We start from the raw sequence: 15956 nt of genomic DNA, 5'->3' as shown, positions 1-15956 counted from the left end.
TAGAGCCTTAAAGTAAAATATAAAAAATTGAGATAATGAAATAATAATAATAAATTGGAAAAAAAAATGAAAATAATAATTAACAGTAAAAATCAATTAATGTTTATGTAAGGACAATGTTTAAATGAATATTATAGATAGTTAATAATGTGTGTGTATTAAACGCAAAAAAAAAACTATTTAACTAATAATAAATCATAACTAAGTCCTAATAATTTTTTTTCTTCTGACCTTTATTGAAAATATATATAACAATATTAATATATACCTGAGTATATAAAAATGTGTATAAACTATTACTAGTTATTATGTAAAAAAAATTATTGCTAGTTGAAAACTTTTAACAATACCCCACCATGGGCTTGTGAAAGTTCTAATAAAATGAAATGAAAAGGAAAAAACAAAAACGAATTAAAGATAATAAACGAGAAAGACCAATAAATATTTGCTTACATATTTACATGTTTTAAATGAAAATAAAAAACATCAATAATATATATGTAAAAGAATAAAAAAAGCAACAAAATGCAAAATCCATTCTATTGGTTTAATTTTTAGTTTTCTTGGTTCCATAAAACTATGGTTTTTTATATATCTTTAAAACACTATTTCTCCAGATTATTCATTAAATCTATTCTCTTTTAATTGATTTATTTACCCTCTATTTATCAGTACCATCCGATTTTATTTACAAATATGAAAAGTTACAATTATTTCTTTATTGCTATTATTATCCAGGATAACTATTAATAAACGTTGTTGAATATATACACAGATAATTAATTAATATCAAGTCAAATTTAAAATTAGCTACTCTACTCAAATAGCGTGCTATAAACCTTTCGGGAAAGGTGATGGACTAATTGATAACAGAAAAAATAAAAATTGAACGTAAATCTTCACCTTAACTATATATTATTATATCCTGATTAATTAAAAAATAACAATAAGTATGTAATTGGTGATTATTGATGGTTATTATAAATCAAATTATGAAGACTGTTGTTGGATATTACTGGTTCACTTGTTTTTCAGCTTCTTTTGATCGCAATTTATTGCTCAAGCTTATAATTATGAAAGACAGAGTCAATTCCGCCAACTGAAACCAGTTGCTTTCTTATTATTCGGTAATGATAATAATAATAATAATAAGAAAAAGTAATAAAATTAACATTACACTTGTAAGGAACTCTCTATCCAGTACAAATATACCAATTCCTGATAGTTCGAAATTACTGTCTTTCACTATTTCAATCCAAACATCAACCTGTCAAAGGAATTATATATTATTTATATCATTGGATAATACATTAACATTAATAGTTGATGATGATTATATTAACTTATGATAATAACAGTAATTTAATAACCTTATCATAGCTGAGATACCGTGGTATCCTATTACCGTTTTGGAGATTTTTTATCTTAAAAAGCATCAACTGTTCTAAAATTTCTTCTCTCTAAAAAAAAAATGCATTGATTAGTTATAAGTAGAGACCGTATTTTTGTAAAATTGTAGAGTTCAGATTAAAATGCTCAACCTAATACTAGAGATGATTCAAACCCTCCGACTAAACTTCATCATAAGGCCGTTTTCCAATTCAGGCACTTTTAAATATTGCTCAATAAACTATCTCAAAATCTCCTCATACCGTTTTAAGCAAATATTTCAAAAGTATTGGACCGTCGCTCCCCGGGGGTTTTAGTGGGGCGGATCCGGGCGGGAAGTATGACCTTTTTTCGTGTTATGATCCCTTTTGAGAGATTATTACATGTTGTACATTCAATAATCATTGGAGTCAGCTATAATTTCTTAACTACATTAATTGGTCCCTGCAACTAATCTTATAATGCCACAAGGAGATATTTCACTGGTATACATAATAATATAATACAGGATGGTACGAAAAAAAATAAATATATAAAATTGTGTAATTGCATTGATTATTCCCTACCTCCAAAGTCCGCCAAACCCCGACAGAAACTCGAATCATGAAAAAGACTTTTAAAGGCAATATTGCTAATTTTATATTGACAAAATTGCACACTTTGGTTTTTTTTTTTCGACAATGTTTTGAATTTTTTTTTTGTTTAAAATTTAATGCTTGAACCAAGTTTACATTATACTCTTATACGTGTATGTATGAAATTAATTATTCTCATTATTATTTTTTTACTTTTTAATTTCTAGTTTCTAATTTATTACTACGTTTAATCTTGTCGAAGTAAAAACGTATCTAGAATTCTTCAATATTTATTTCTGATTTTAAAAAAAAGGCCAGTTTTAATAATTGACATATGAAGAATCGAATACAACATAAAAAAACGAACAAGTGACTAATGATTCCTGGATTAGTGTTAATCAGAGGTTTTGGGTAACGGTGAAAAAGTCTCAATAGAATAAGCTTGTTATAAAACATTTCAGTATTACTTTTCCCAGTCTGCTTCCTAATCTTTCATTTTTCCGTTTGAATTTTTTATGATTAAGAATTTCAATTTTTATTTTATATTATTACAATGTATTACTTATGTATATTATTTTATGTATATAGCTGAGGGTGTAGAATACAATAAGGCCAACTCTGATACACGGCTACGAGACCAGGGCTCTAGCAGACTAGAAAGAAGAATCCAGATATTTGAACGCTTTATCAATTGTTTTGTTAAGAAATGAAATTTTTGGAAAATATTTTTAATACCAAATGATAATAACTTTCATCCACTAGATTATTTCACGACAACTAAAAAATATCAAAATATTAAAAAATGAAAAATTTGGTGAAGTCTAGGGATTTTCTTCACCCAATTCACTACTGTGTACACAGTTTTCGCAATTATCCTTACAAGTCTAGTGCATTTAGATGGCTAAAACAGGTCTTTATAAAACTTCACGATTTTTTTTACGTACTTAATAAGAGATTTTTCATCATTGATCTAATTTTTCATCAAAGCAACTGGTAGTGACTCTTTAGAGAGATGCTGGTTAAAAATATGGTCGTGGATTTATACTTAAATATAATATACTTTCTATTTGGAATATGTTGTTTTTTTTCTCAGTCATTTATATTAATTGAGTCAGAGAGTATATGAAAGGGGAGGAGACAATTTTTTTCAAATAAGTTTCCATGATATCAATGGCGTATTTTTTTATTTTTATTTTTTATTAGTCCTATATTAAAGTATTAGAGATTTGAATAAAGTTAAGATGATGAGGAATTAAAAAACATGTTCTGCACAAAAAAGAGGTTTCGCACCTCCTTATTGCAGCTTCGTCCACAGTTGTTCATAAAAACACAGGTGGCTAGTTAGGGAAAATTAAGGCCCAGTATACCTATCCAACCGATACGACCGTACTGTTGTGCAGGGAACTGAAGGGGCAACTCATCAAAGTACTAATTAGATGATAATTTATTTTTTAATTATTATACCTTTAAATATTTATTGCAATTTACTGTATTTAAAAAAATATTAATGAGTAAATTTATAATTTATATATAACAACGAAGTAGCAAAGGGTGATTATTAATTATTAGATCGTTATTAATTTTAATTTTTTTAATTTATACCTTCAGTATTACTATTACTTTTTGCCTCTGGTAACAATCAAGCATTTTTTAAATATCTTATTAAATTAATGTTTCTTCTTATCAAAGAAATGTTGAGCTATTTTTGGATTCAGTAACAGGAAAGTTGAAATATTTTTGAAAATATCTTTGAATAATATATGTACCATTGAAAATTATCTTATAAGTATATACAGCATCATCTTTCAAGTACCTCCTTTCTGCCTCATTAATCAGTAGGCATTGGGAATTTTTTCAGAAAAATACGTAGAGATTTTCAGGGAAATTTAATAAAAAAAAACTCAATAAATAATGTAATGCATAATAATGCTGCAGTTACGTTATGTTATTGTTCGACTAAAGTAATCACTTCATATCATATATATTATACTTCATAATATACATATATTTGTCAAACAATTATTTATTCATGAAAATAGTGACGATGGCATTTTTCTCTGTGGATCCGTCACATTTTAAAACTGCTTATCCCTTGAGTGGGATTCTTTTCATGAACTGTAGTGGAATTAAGATTACTCATTAGAAACCTTCATTTGACTTAATCACAATATTGGTTCAAAAGACACCAATCCTGAACTTAATTAGAAAGTTCAAGCGCTATATCGACCACATTATAACCCTAGAATAATGGAATAATGGACTGCTTTTTGTTGTGGATTTTTTTAAAACTATATATGAAATAATTTATTCAATATCGATTATATTTTTTATTAATTATGAATTAACTTATAAGTTCATTTTTTGACTAAAATACTGAATTCTAGATATACTGTGTTTTTCTTTTTAATTTTAAAATCACCTCCATCTTTAGTGAAGATGCGGCAATACACACATAGCAGAATCTCATTACTATAGCCATGAACGGAGGTAAGAAGTCTAAGAAGAACTGAATCTTCACTTGCTGAGGAACAACGAAGTCGTACATCGAGTTATTGTCCAATATTTTAGAAGTCATTTCTATCAACCAAATGGTATGGAAGAGAGCAGTGTTGACTACTTCATATCTGGAAGCCAAACAGGCAACAATTAATTTCAGGTACGAGTAAGTAATATTTATTTTTAAATAATGTGTCTCATAAAATTAAATGGTTATGTAAAAACAATCTGAATTCCGAAAGGCGGGGTCACAGCCTAGTTGTCTTAAGGACGCCCTTACACTATGCCAAGATTACGCTGGATTTCACGGAAGTATATTTTGGGCGTGTAAACACTGTGTAGGTTGGTATATCATTGAGGAAAAGAATAGAAAATCTAACTATACTTATAAATCAATTGGACAATAAACAAAGAAGTTTAAAGTTAAACAAAAATATTTAATAAAAGAAAGATAATAAGATGAAAATTATTAATCAATAATAAAACACAAAACATGAAACATTCTGTAAAACATAAATTGAAATAATGAGAACGAAATGAAATAAATAAAAACAAACTTTAACTCTTAAATTGGATAAAAACTCTACAAAATAAAAAACCTAACATAAAGAGCTCTTGAAAGAAAAATATTAATAAATTAAAAAAATTATGATAAATCAAAATAAATTACAAGTTCCTTGGTGAAATATATTAATATATTTTAATGACTATTATTATAGAGGTGAAATACTTGATGTGCAGACTTTAGGTTGATTATTAAAATAATTAGCAGGTGTACACTTGATTAAGATGTTGATAATGATGGTAGCCAGATATAGACTTGATAAAGATATATATGGTATTTAACTGTAGATAACCTGTAGGTACAATATGAAACTGAGTAACACTATACATTGTGCACAGATAGATAACAGTTAAGGTTAACAGATGATGGTAGTGATGTCACAGTGGATATATATAACTTTTATCTACTACTGTTTATACTTGTTATTTTTATATTTTGCACTTTATTTTTAAATTTTTATAATTATCAGTGATATGTTGACCACTTTTATTTAAATAATTTTGCATAATCATGTAGGATCTTTATGTATAAATATTTTTTCTATATTTCAAATTTTTACCATTTATTATTATGTGAGAATTAGATGTAGATGTAAAGGTGAATAATAGAAGAAAAAAATGAATAATAATATAAATAAAATAGTCAAAAAGATGAAAAACTAAAAATATAGAAAAAGAAAAAGATTAAAGAACTTAAATAATAAGAAGAAATAAAAATCAAGTACTACTATTATATATTTTAATATTTGCTAACTATGCCTATGTAATATAAGAATAATAAGCAATTGTCAAACTAGTCTTAGTATGCTGTGTATGTAACAATGCAATGCACTTTGGCCGAACTGCTTTTTGAATAAAGTATTCCTCTCTTAAATAATACTCAGGTACCATTACAATTAAAATTAATTATTTTTTATAATTTTTTTTAACATGACTAATTACAATATGCATTCGATTTTCACATCTTTCTACAGATTCAAAATTCCTATCGAAAGTAGTGCCTAAACTATCACCTAATGTCATCTATATTTTAAACCAACTTTTTATACCTAATAATGCAAAAAAAATTATAATGTAATTTACACGCATCTGCGACGTGCGAGAGAACAATAGTTCCCCAGAGCATAAAAAGCTATAATTACGAAATATAAATTAATTTCATACTTACTTGTAAGCGTCAGCGAATATGGCAAAATGTTTTACTAGCTCTGTGTAAAACTGCATGGCGTCATCAAGGCGACCCTCATTTAGCATATTTAAAACTCTTTTACATCCGCATTCGTAAAGATACAGACTAGATCCGATGAACATCAAGCTCATCGTCATATCTATCTACCTAGTATTGTGCAGCAATGTGAGCCAAATGCCGTCTAACGTCGTGTAACTGGGAGTTCTTTTATATATTCCAGCAAAAACTTGTACCGACAGCTTCATGAAGAGGATTAATAAAGTGGGCCAAAGCAGCATGAAGGTCCAGCTTGGCTTAGTATCATTCTTTGGAACAAGAGACCTCTGCAAAAGCAAGAATTACTAATCGTAAAAATGACAATTCTCTCACAGATACTCAGTTCACATATAGATATCCAACCCTGTAACTCAGAACGATATAATATAATAATATAATAATAATATATTATTATATATTGAACTTTCAAATATCACATACTCAATCTAGATACCGTTTGCTTAGCAACTTTATACTTCCTTTCTGTGTTGGTGTGCTATTTGAACTTTCTTATATCTGATGATCACACTATAATGAAACTTAAATAGCTATTAAAATTATATTATTCCAAAATTAATTAACAAATCTATATTTTGTAGCACTTTTTAGTAAATGTAATCGAAAAAAATCTCTAAAACTTCTAGGGCTTATGTCTCGGATAAATCTTGCTTCCTTATCCTAATTCAATGACTTTTGAGACAGTGCAAAATTATTTTATTTTCGGGGAATGTACAAGGGAAATAATTAATCCTGTAAGACTTAGTGTATCATGGTGCATTAGAACGATTATTCTTTTGAACGAATGGAAAATATAAGGAATTATAGAAAGAAAAGGGCAGGAACCGCTTATGGAAAATGTGCATAGAAATAAATTGACGTGGTTCAGCCAACAAAAAATAACGAATAATGGACTCCCAAAACGTATTTGGGTGGCAAAGACTGAGGGAAAACGGCTTCACGGACGACTGAAGAATGAGGGGAGGTCCTCATATCCGATCTGGCTAGAAACAGAGGAATCACTTAAGAGTGATTCACTAAAGTGAAGGCAAGAAGTTAGTTAGCAACGGATAGAAAACTGTTTAAGAGGTTTAAGGTTAAGAAGATAGTTTTTTATTTTTTTATTTTTCGACCAAGACTCCCGTTGGAGTCCTATACTGCCTAACCATGGTTGGGGGGTTGGGGGTCAAAGTTCTTCATTTTGTGGGACCGCCACTCAATGAAAAAAGTCAACGTCCCAGGCCGGATTCGAACCGGCACCGCCAATAGACATCAAATTGGTAAGACTTTGTCTTAACCACTGAGCTATGGGCGGCCCAAGAAGATAGTTAACTGTATGAAGTAAATTGTAGGAAGATAGTCTGCGTGGCGGTCAATAAAGGTATCAAAATAGTAAAAGAAAACTATTTATTGTTAACTAACGTTTCGCCCAACTTTGTAGGGCCCCAATCTGTCATCTCTTCTTCAATCAGACAGTCCAAACAAAGCCCTGCAAAGTTGGGCGAAATATTGGTTAACAATAAATAGTTTTGGACTATCTTCCTGCAATAGGTTAAGAGATTAAATAAATTCAGGCAACCCCAATACCTTAAAGTCTGTGTGTTAGTTAAAGAAGAAGAACCATAATGTTACCAGTATCAATATTATTATATAAATGGCAATATAATGTTCGTTATTAACATTTTAATGGCAGCTGTTTAAATCGCTCATAAGCGAAATGATATTAGCATTGTTATTTCTAACAAAAATATTAATAATAGTTTATATCAACAGTTTACTCTGGCCAATACGAAAATATCATGAACCAACATTCCTTCATCATCAAAATAAATGTTCTTAAAAAAAAAAAAAAAATTTAGAGAATTATTGGATGCAGTAACTTATTTAAAAAATATGAATATATTAAATCTCTACCGCTACAACCCATGAAGGGTTGCAGTACTTTGTAAGGAAGATGTTTCTAGACCAACGGTTGTGCAAGGAGGTGATTTGATCAGAATCACGCTCGACCATCGGATTATATACCCCATTAAGGGTTATGAGGCTGGGTGGACTCCGAAGGGCTCCGAATCCACGGGGTTGACTCAATATACAGGTAATAGATAATAATTATTTGCCACAGCCGGATCCGAACCTGCCCTTACTTAGTAGTCTATTGCCTTACCAATGTTTTTGACCGACTAATTTTAGCAGAGTTTTTTATTTTATTTTAGTATGTATGAGATCATTAATCACTATTACCTATTGCCCACAACTGTATGGCAGATTGTAATATCTATCAATAAATAAATCTATCAAGTCCCCAAAAAAAAAAAAATTAGCAGAAAAACCTGTTATTCCTAATTAAAACCTTTATAGAATTCTTAAAGTTTTGAATATCTCGAAACTCCAGATTTGACTTTTACTCTGCACTACTTTTCCTCTCATTGGCTCATATAAATGTTTTACTAATAATAGGCTCCCCTTAGTCCACCTTAAAAAAGAATAGTTTACAAGAAAAAAATTATTTTTGTCTGTGTCATCATAAAGATTTCTGCTCTGGGGAAATCCAATCTGTCTGATTTAGGTAGCTTTAACTCCCTCAGTTGTGTGAAGAAAATTGAGTAGTGTATTTATGAGTTGGAATCGTAATTTTTCTTTACTGCATTTGATAATTTTTCATCTAAAAGTTCTTTTCTACTTTTTTTATTGTATATCATAATTGGTGCTATGTAGAGGGATGTATTTCTATATTTATATAGACCGTTCTTGTAAGCTATACTATATTTACTCAAAATGATTATTGGTTTTTTATCTAGTTAGCTTATAAAAAATGCAAGCTCTAAGCAAAAAATCTTAAAACCTTGCTAATTTCAGAAATTAAGAAGGATTGAGATAACTGTCCTAAGGTACACTGATCTTCTCTGATTGTTACTTATGATAGATCAAGTCCAAAAAAAAAAATTGAAATTAATTATTAAACTATAGTAATAGTTGTAGTATACCTAGGTAACTTTTTCATACAGTAAAAGACAATAGATACAATATAGAGGGATGCATATTTCAGTAATAGCCAGTTCTTTAAAGAAATATTATTTTGGAACTCTCAGATATTTTCTATTGATAAAAGTAAGCAAACATTATGTACGCCGGATTCAGGATTAACAGTCAAAATCATAAAATTAAACAAATGTTTACCAGATAGGAGAAAATTCCTTGCATCTTAGCAGACCTGAGGATACCAAGCGTAAAGAGCATTATACCAGATGCCTCGTAGCTGCTACTGAATGCTATTCTTAATGAAGGAGTTGTAATATTCAGGAATTTATTTAACACTATGTGTGCTTTCAATAGTAGCTGCGATAGTTTAACGAAGGGTATGACGAAGAATAGAGAAGTTTCCAGATATTCTGAAAAAAAAAATATATATGTAAAATATACAATACAAATTTTAACTTCGATATGTTATGATCTGTTATGCCAAACCCCGATAACGTCAAAATGTGGAATTTTATAATAGACCAATAAATGAATTTTTATAAAAAAAGTATTTTTTTAAAAATATTTTTAAAAAATAATACACAATTTTTTAAATTGTGTATTATTGTATTATAAAACAATGTATAAAATATGTTATGATTAATAATATATACTATTATAACTATTATATGAACATAGAAATGTATTATGAAAGAGATGGTCGTGGGTGCGGTAAAAAAGAAACAAAATATAGTTATCAATAAATAGTTAGTAAGATAATATGATCACCACAAAGTAAGCTAAGGTGGCTTAAAATAATCTAAATATAAATGAGAAACTATATAAAAATAAGATTTACATATATAAAAAAAATAGTAACATAGAGTATTAGACTAAAAATGAACAGGATATGTAATACAATTTTTGACCGCAACCCCGACCATCTTCATATTCAGTTACGATCAATAATTTATATATTGCTATGTATAATCGCTATTTATATTATATATAATAATAATTTATAATATAATAATCGCTGAAGGCAATTATCTAAAATAAGTTAACTAATTAATTTATATTGTTCCCTGCAAAACTATTGTTATAATTGGATTCTTTTCCAAAGGCTTGTTGTGTGTATACCAGTTACCAATTAAATACCTTTATTTTTATAAAATATCGTTACCATTAATTATATAATATAATAAGGGGTGGAATTGTGTAATATAATAGTAAATAAATTACATAAAGGAACTAAGTATTTATTTACAATTTATGATAAATACTATGATTCAGATAAATGGTTGCCATAAAACATGGTTATTAGTTATTGCTTAATATATTATTATAACTGCTGATTTGAATGATTCATGCCGTGGGATGTAGTAGCGTAGGTTCCGTCTTGTTCATAAGGGATGGCGTCCAGTTCTCATAGCCCTTCTTACGACTTCGTCTGGTCAAAATGCGTCTTGCCCTCTCTTCGGTCTTCTTACTTCTGCTTCTGTCTTCAGTGCCCTTTTTTCCTAGTCAAATCCCCCTCTCGTTTGTAGAGGCGTTACCTTTTTGTAATCTTATTTCCTATTGGCTATTATCAGCCACGCCCAAGAAAAATACATTACAAGGAGTGGTACACTTAAAAGTGTTTGGTGCATATGTTGTTTATAATTGACCTGAATACCGACAAAGCCAGCAGGCAATACCTGTTTTTAACAGATTTGTTCAGCAAGGACCTTTTCGCTACCTGTGAACTGTGAACTGCCCTTTGTTGACATATTCGGCACAGGTATGATAAGACATATGGCTAAGACCACTATAATATTAATAATTGCTAATGCCTCGATACATGTCAATATATATTATAGAAATGTATTATATTGCAGCTAAGCTTATGTATATAGCTATAAAGTATTGAAAATGGGTGGTAAGCTAGAGTTAGATAGTAAGATTACTGTCATGCTATCTGAATTTTAGGGTCTCAGAAATCTAACATTCTGTATTAGTCTTAGTGGATTTCAACATAACGAATTCCTCGAAATTAATTGGACTATTTCAAAAAATATCTTTAAAACTTTGTTTCTTTTTCAACGTTGTCAATGTTATTTTCATTTTCCACGTTTTCACCACCCAGTCATTGGCTTATTGGCACTATAATTCCTAAAAGACTACCTACGACTGACTCGGGAAAGGATATTACCACGGGTATTGGATGTACGGCATCCCCATCGTTGATGTTTGGCATTATAATCTCCTCCAGCAATGAATAATATGATTATTACAGATATATAATACAAAGGATCGGAATAAAGACTCAAGGTGATTGTAGGAAAGTGAATTACCTGGGGGGCAGTATACAGCTGATAATGTTAAGTGGAAAGGACGAGTTGAAATGATTACAGAGGTTGATTGGATAGCGTCAGTTGGAGTGGAAGGAATGAGGGAATGGGGGAGGGATTTATGAATAAGGATGCAAGACCCGGCGTGTGAAGTATTGTCTGGGTGGTCTTTTAAGAATTAAAAAAAAAAAATCGAAAAAAACATACATCTCCTAGAACATTAGAACCACTCACGTCAAGACACTTTTACAATATTTACTCAATTTATAAATAAATGTTTAACCATCTAACCCAATTTCTGGAAATATATATAATAGACACCTCCAAAACTGTGTTCAATGGCTTTTGATAAAGTGCCCAAAAACTATGCATCTCCAGGAACATTGTAACTAATCATCTAAAAGAGTTTTTGATTTTCTACAAAGCACAACAAACGTCTTCTATATTGGACCAGTATTAGCGAAGATAGAATTCAGTTTTATAATTTAATCGTTTAAAATTTAAAATAACAGATACTACTCTGAATTAGTGATCTCTCAACAACTTAGTGAGCCTCAAAAACGACGATGCCTACAAAGCTGAACTTATTAATGGTGGTATAACTTATGCAGTAGAAGAGCAAAAAAATGGGTTTCCAAACGTTGGCACTATAAGTGGTTAAAAAAATATTCCTAAAACAAAGAAGGTTCTGAATTCAAACTCGGTCTTAAAAATCAATTTCCTCACAATGTCTTAAAGAACAACTGTAAAAAATACAATTAAGGATCAGATACTCAGGTAGATCTGAATTCTTTTTCTTGTTCTGACATTGAAACTCAATTATTTTTATTTTATAAAACAATTATTTGAGGTATATATATTAATTATTATGCTCATAGGAAAAACTAAAACATTGTAATGAATTGGTCTAAATAAATTTGAAAAAAAAATCATACTCACTTAATTTTCCAGTTAAAGGATCCCTACGTATTTGAGGAGCGATCCCGCTAATTATTGCAATAAAATGTATTAGATTAAAAGTGAACCTGTTGCAGCCCATTGCTTTCAGTTTATGGTATGAACTATAGTGACGAATCAATAATAATGTCAAGTATTGTTGGATATCATAGGCTATTGGGAAAATTACATGGAATTGCTTTTGATGGTTTTTCAATATAGAAGGATGGCATATCGTTACGGTATTAATATATTATTGATTTATAAGAAGCCTAGAAGATAATTATAGGACGGGATGTATATATAAAAACATATTTTCACACAATAAAATTATGTGTGACCAAAAGATTAGTTAGTTATAAATATATATGAATATATTTATTTACATGTTTTCAAAAAATAAATACAATTTAAAAGACACAAAACATCATGTATGTGAGAAGTTTTAATGACTAAGAAATAACCATAGGCTTTTAAATTTTTAAAGCAGTTTATTTTGTAAAACTCAAAATTTAATACTATTAAAAAACTGTAAAACTCATTAAAAATTAATATTTTAAATAATAATGAATTATTGATTTTTTAAAAATATCTTTATTGAAATTTACAACTGTAATTATAATACATCTAGTAAATTTGATCTCTGTTATAGTGGAGTGGAACGTGCGTGTAGAGAAACTACTCATTGGTAGAACTGTGATCATATTTATACACTAGGTCTCGAGGCCACCTTCTTTTCAGGCGCCTCTGAGGATTTCCAGGACTGGAAGAAGAAACAAGGTTAGAAACTAGAGGGTTTGGGTGGTTAGGGAGTTTATAATGGAAGGAATGATATCTAGGAATGATCCTTTACATTTGACACATTAAGGTCTTTATGTATGATTTTATTGGTGACAAAGTAAGGAGCATTAAGGATTTTACGAAGGATTTTGGATTGTAAAGATTGGATACGAGAGGAATTCGAAGGTTTAGTGGAGCCCCAAAGCTCAACTCCGTATGTCCAGATTGGCCTTATTGGAGTTGTGTAGATCAGTCTTTTATAATGTGTTGGAAGTTTGGACTGTTTGTCCAGTAAGTGCTGTAATAGTCGAAACCGACATGCAGTTTCCTGTGTTTTCAGTCTTGTGTAAGGAACCCAGGTTAGTCGTTTGTCCAGATGTAGTCCAAGCTAGTGGATCTGTTCGACAGGGGTAAGAGCAATATTATTAAAGGGGACTGTAGGGTAGTCGGTAGATTTATGACGAAGGGTAAAGGTGATTTGTTGGGATTTATTTTAATCCTATTACACCATTCTTCGAGGGCTGTGACATGGGATTGGAGAGTTCGGGATGCAATTAAAAGGTTAATACTGACTGCGAGCACACATGTTTCATCAGCATAAGTGGTGAGGATAGTGTTAGGATTGGTTGGAATGTCAGCTTATTGATTTTAAAAACTAATTTAAAATTTTAGCATTGACATCGTATCTTAAATGATCTTAGTACAGACGAATTTTAGATCATTCCAACAAAAGCTATACAATTAAAAACAATGTAACATACAATATAATAATAAGAAATACTAAAACAACACATTTGTACTTAAAATGAGAGGAGACAATCATAAAAGCACCGATATATATTCTTTTGTGTGTGATTCTCCATTTAAGAATATTGTATCCGTGTCCTACTTTGGTGACGAGTTCTTTTCAATGGCCTTTAACTTTCTCAACAACAAAAAATATCTACCATATAAATCATTATTCAATTTTCTTTACAAATGTCCATTGAATGATTGTTTTGCACAATTTTCTATATCAACTTGAAATGTTTATAAATCGTATTTAATTTGGCGAAATTTAAATGTTTTTGTACCGTTAGGAAGACCTCATGATAATAAAAATAAACATTTAATTATGGAATTAGACTTTAAGGTTGTTCAGTAGTCTGGCAGCCTTAGTAGTACCATTTAGTATGTACAATATGAACGGATTCAATTATATAAGCTATATATAATGCACGTGGAGCGCGGCACGGGTGAGTTATGATTAGTGCTGCTAGGACTTCCTCAGTCGATTGTCACATGGCCGATTGGCTCAGTGTTAAGGCCACGTTTCAGGTTGACTCATCCCTCAATTAAAAGATATTTTTACCGTTCGATAGCTTAAAAAGAATTTTCAGGAAGGATACTGTAAGTGTTGGAGCTGCTGTACGGAAAGTAGCTTTGTAGATTCAAAGCTAGATTTTTTGAAGAAATTTCATAAGTCTCTGGTGCCAGGACAAAAACAGAACGTATTTTGTCTTGATAACATCCTCTGCGGTCAAGAACATATTTAATATTTACCCTACATTAAGAACAGTTGTGAAGTGTGAACAGTATGTTGTCGCAAGGATAGTTAAATTCTGCCAAACGAATTAATTTTCTTTTAAATTCATCTAATTCAAAATTATTTTAATAAACATTACCACACGCATACATGGAGGGGAAAGAAAAAAAGGAATAAATTGAAAATCTTGTATTTAGTTTGTAGACTGGTATTAATTGTAAAAGAATACTGTGGAACAAAAAAAATGTTATCTTTCTATTATATTGTATCATATAAAAATATGTAATTTATATATGTCCGATCACGGATTGATCAATATGCTGTGTAATGTAGCAACCCGATGTATTTGGGCAGCATGGATGAATAAATTTCTTTCTCTCCCTGGACGGAATCTGATAGAATCGATATGAGACCAACAATGTAAGTACCAATCCCTACAATTCCATCAAAATTGGATTCGACAGTTATGTCCGAACACAAATTTTTCTAGGAACAGAAAGGGACGAAACTTCCGATTCTGAGGACATAATTTTTTTTTTAAGTAGTCGGGCGTTGGGGGAGAGGGCCGGTAAAGATTGAAGAACACTAAGAACAAGTTATTTTATTGTGACAAAATTTCGGCCATCTGTAGGGGCACTGTTGATGAGAATTGCGCAAAAAGACTTTATTTTTTGTATAATAAAATGAACCTAGGAATATTGTGTTAGATAAATACAAAGCTTCCCTATTCCTCAGTAATGAGGAAGCAGAAATTAATGTGTTTAGAATAGAAAAATTTTTAAGTGGTACAAATGGTTGAAATTTTTTTTTTTCTACATTGGAAGAAAGTTTTAAATACAGTTCAGTAAACATAAATATATAAGTAATCCATTAACGCATTTTTTTTTTTTAATAATTTATTTATTATTTACAACTGTATACACTTATAAACAAGTAAATTTGCTGTAGGTGACATAATAAAAACATGTGGAAAATCTACCCACTGATAGAACTCCAATAACATTTCTAGAGGAGAAGATCTCGAGGCCATCTTCTTTTCAGATGCCTAGGAGGATTATTAGGTAATGAAGGAGAAGCCAGGTTAGAAACAAGTGGATTTGGGTGGTTGAGAACTTTATTATGGAAGGAACGGTATCTGGTTCTGGCCAAATCAGCAACATATGGAACATTGAGGTCCTTAT

General features: G+C 30.1%; 1 long non-coding RNA gene across 1 annotated transcript; it reads right to left on the bottom strand.

Moving 5' to 3' along the window:
- Nucleotides 1–961: 961 nt before the first annotated feature.
- On the bottom strand, nucleotides 962–1414 carry LOC136796955 (uncharacterized). Its single transcript, XR_010844744.1, has 3 exons — nucleotides 1371–1414; nucleotides 1178–1267; nucleotides 962–1099 (listed from the first exon to the last, which is right to left on the bottom strand). It is a non-coding gene; the product is annotated as an uncharacterized lncRNA (long non-coding RNA).
- Between the last annotated feature and the right edge of the window lie 14542 nt (nucleotides 1415–15956).

The sequence above is a fragment of the Halyomorpha halys genome, unplaced genomic scaffold, assembly GCF_000696795.3.
Source record: "Halyomorpha halys isolate HHAL.00 unplaced genomic scaffold, Hhal_1.1 Scaffold303.1, whole genome shotgun sequence".
In the NCBI taxonomy this organism is placed as follows: domain Eukaryota; kingdom Metazoa; phylum Arthropoda; class Insecta; order Hemiptera; family Pentatomidae; genus Halyomorpha; species Halyomorpha halys.
This window is presented reverse-complemented; position numbering and strand designations above follow the sequence as displayed.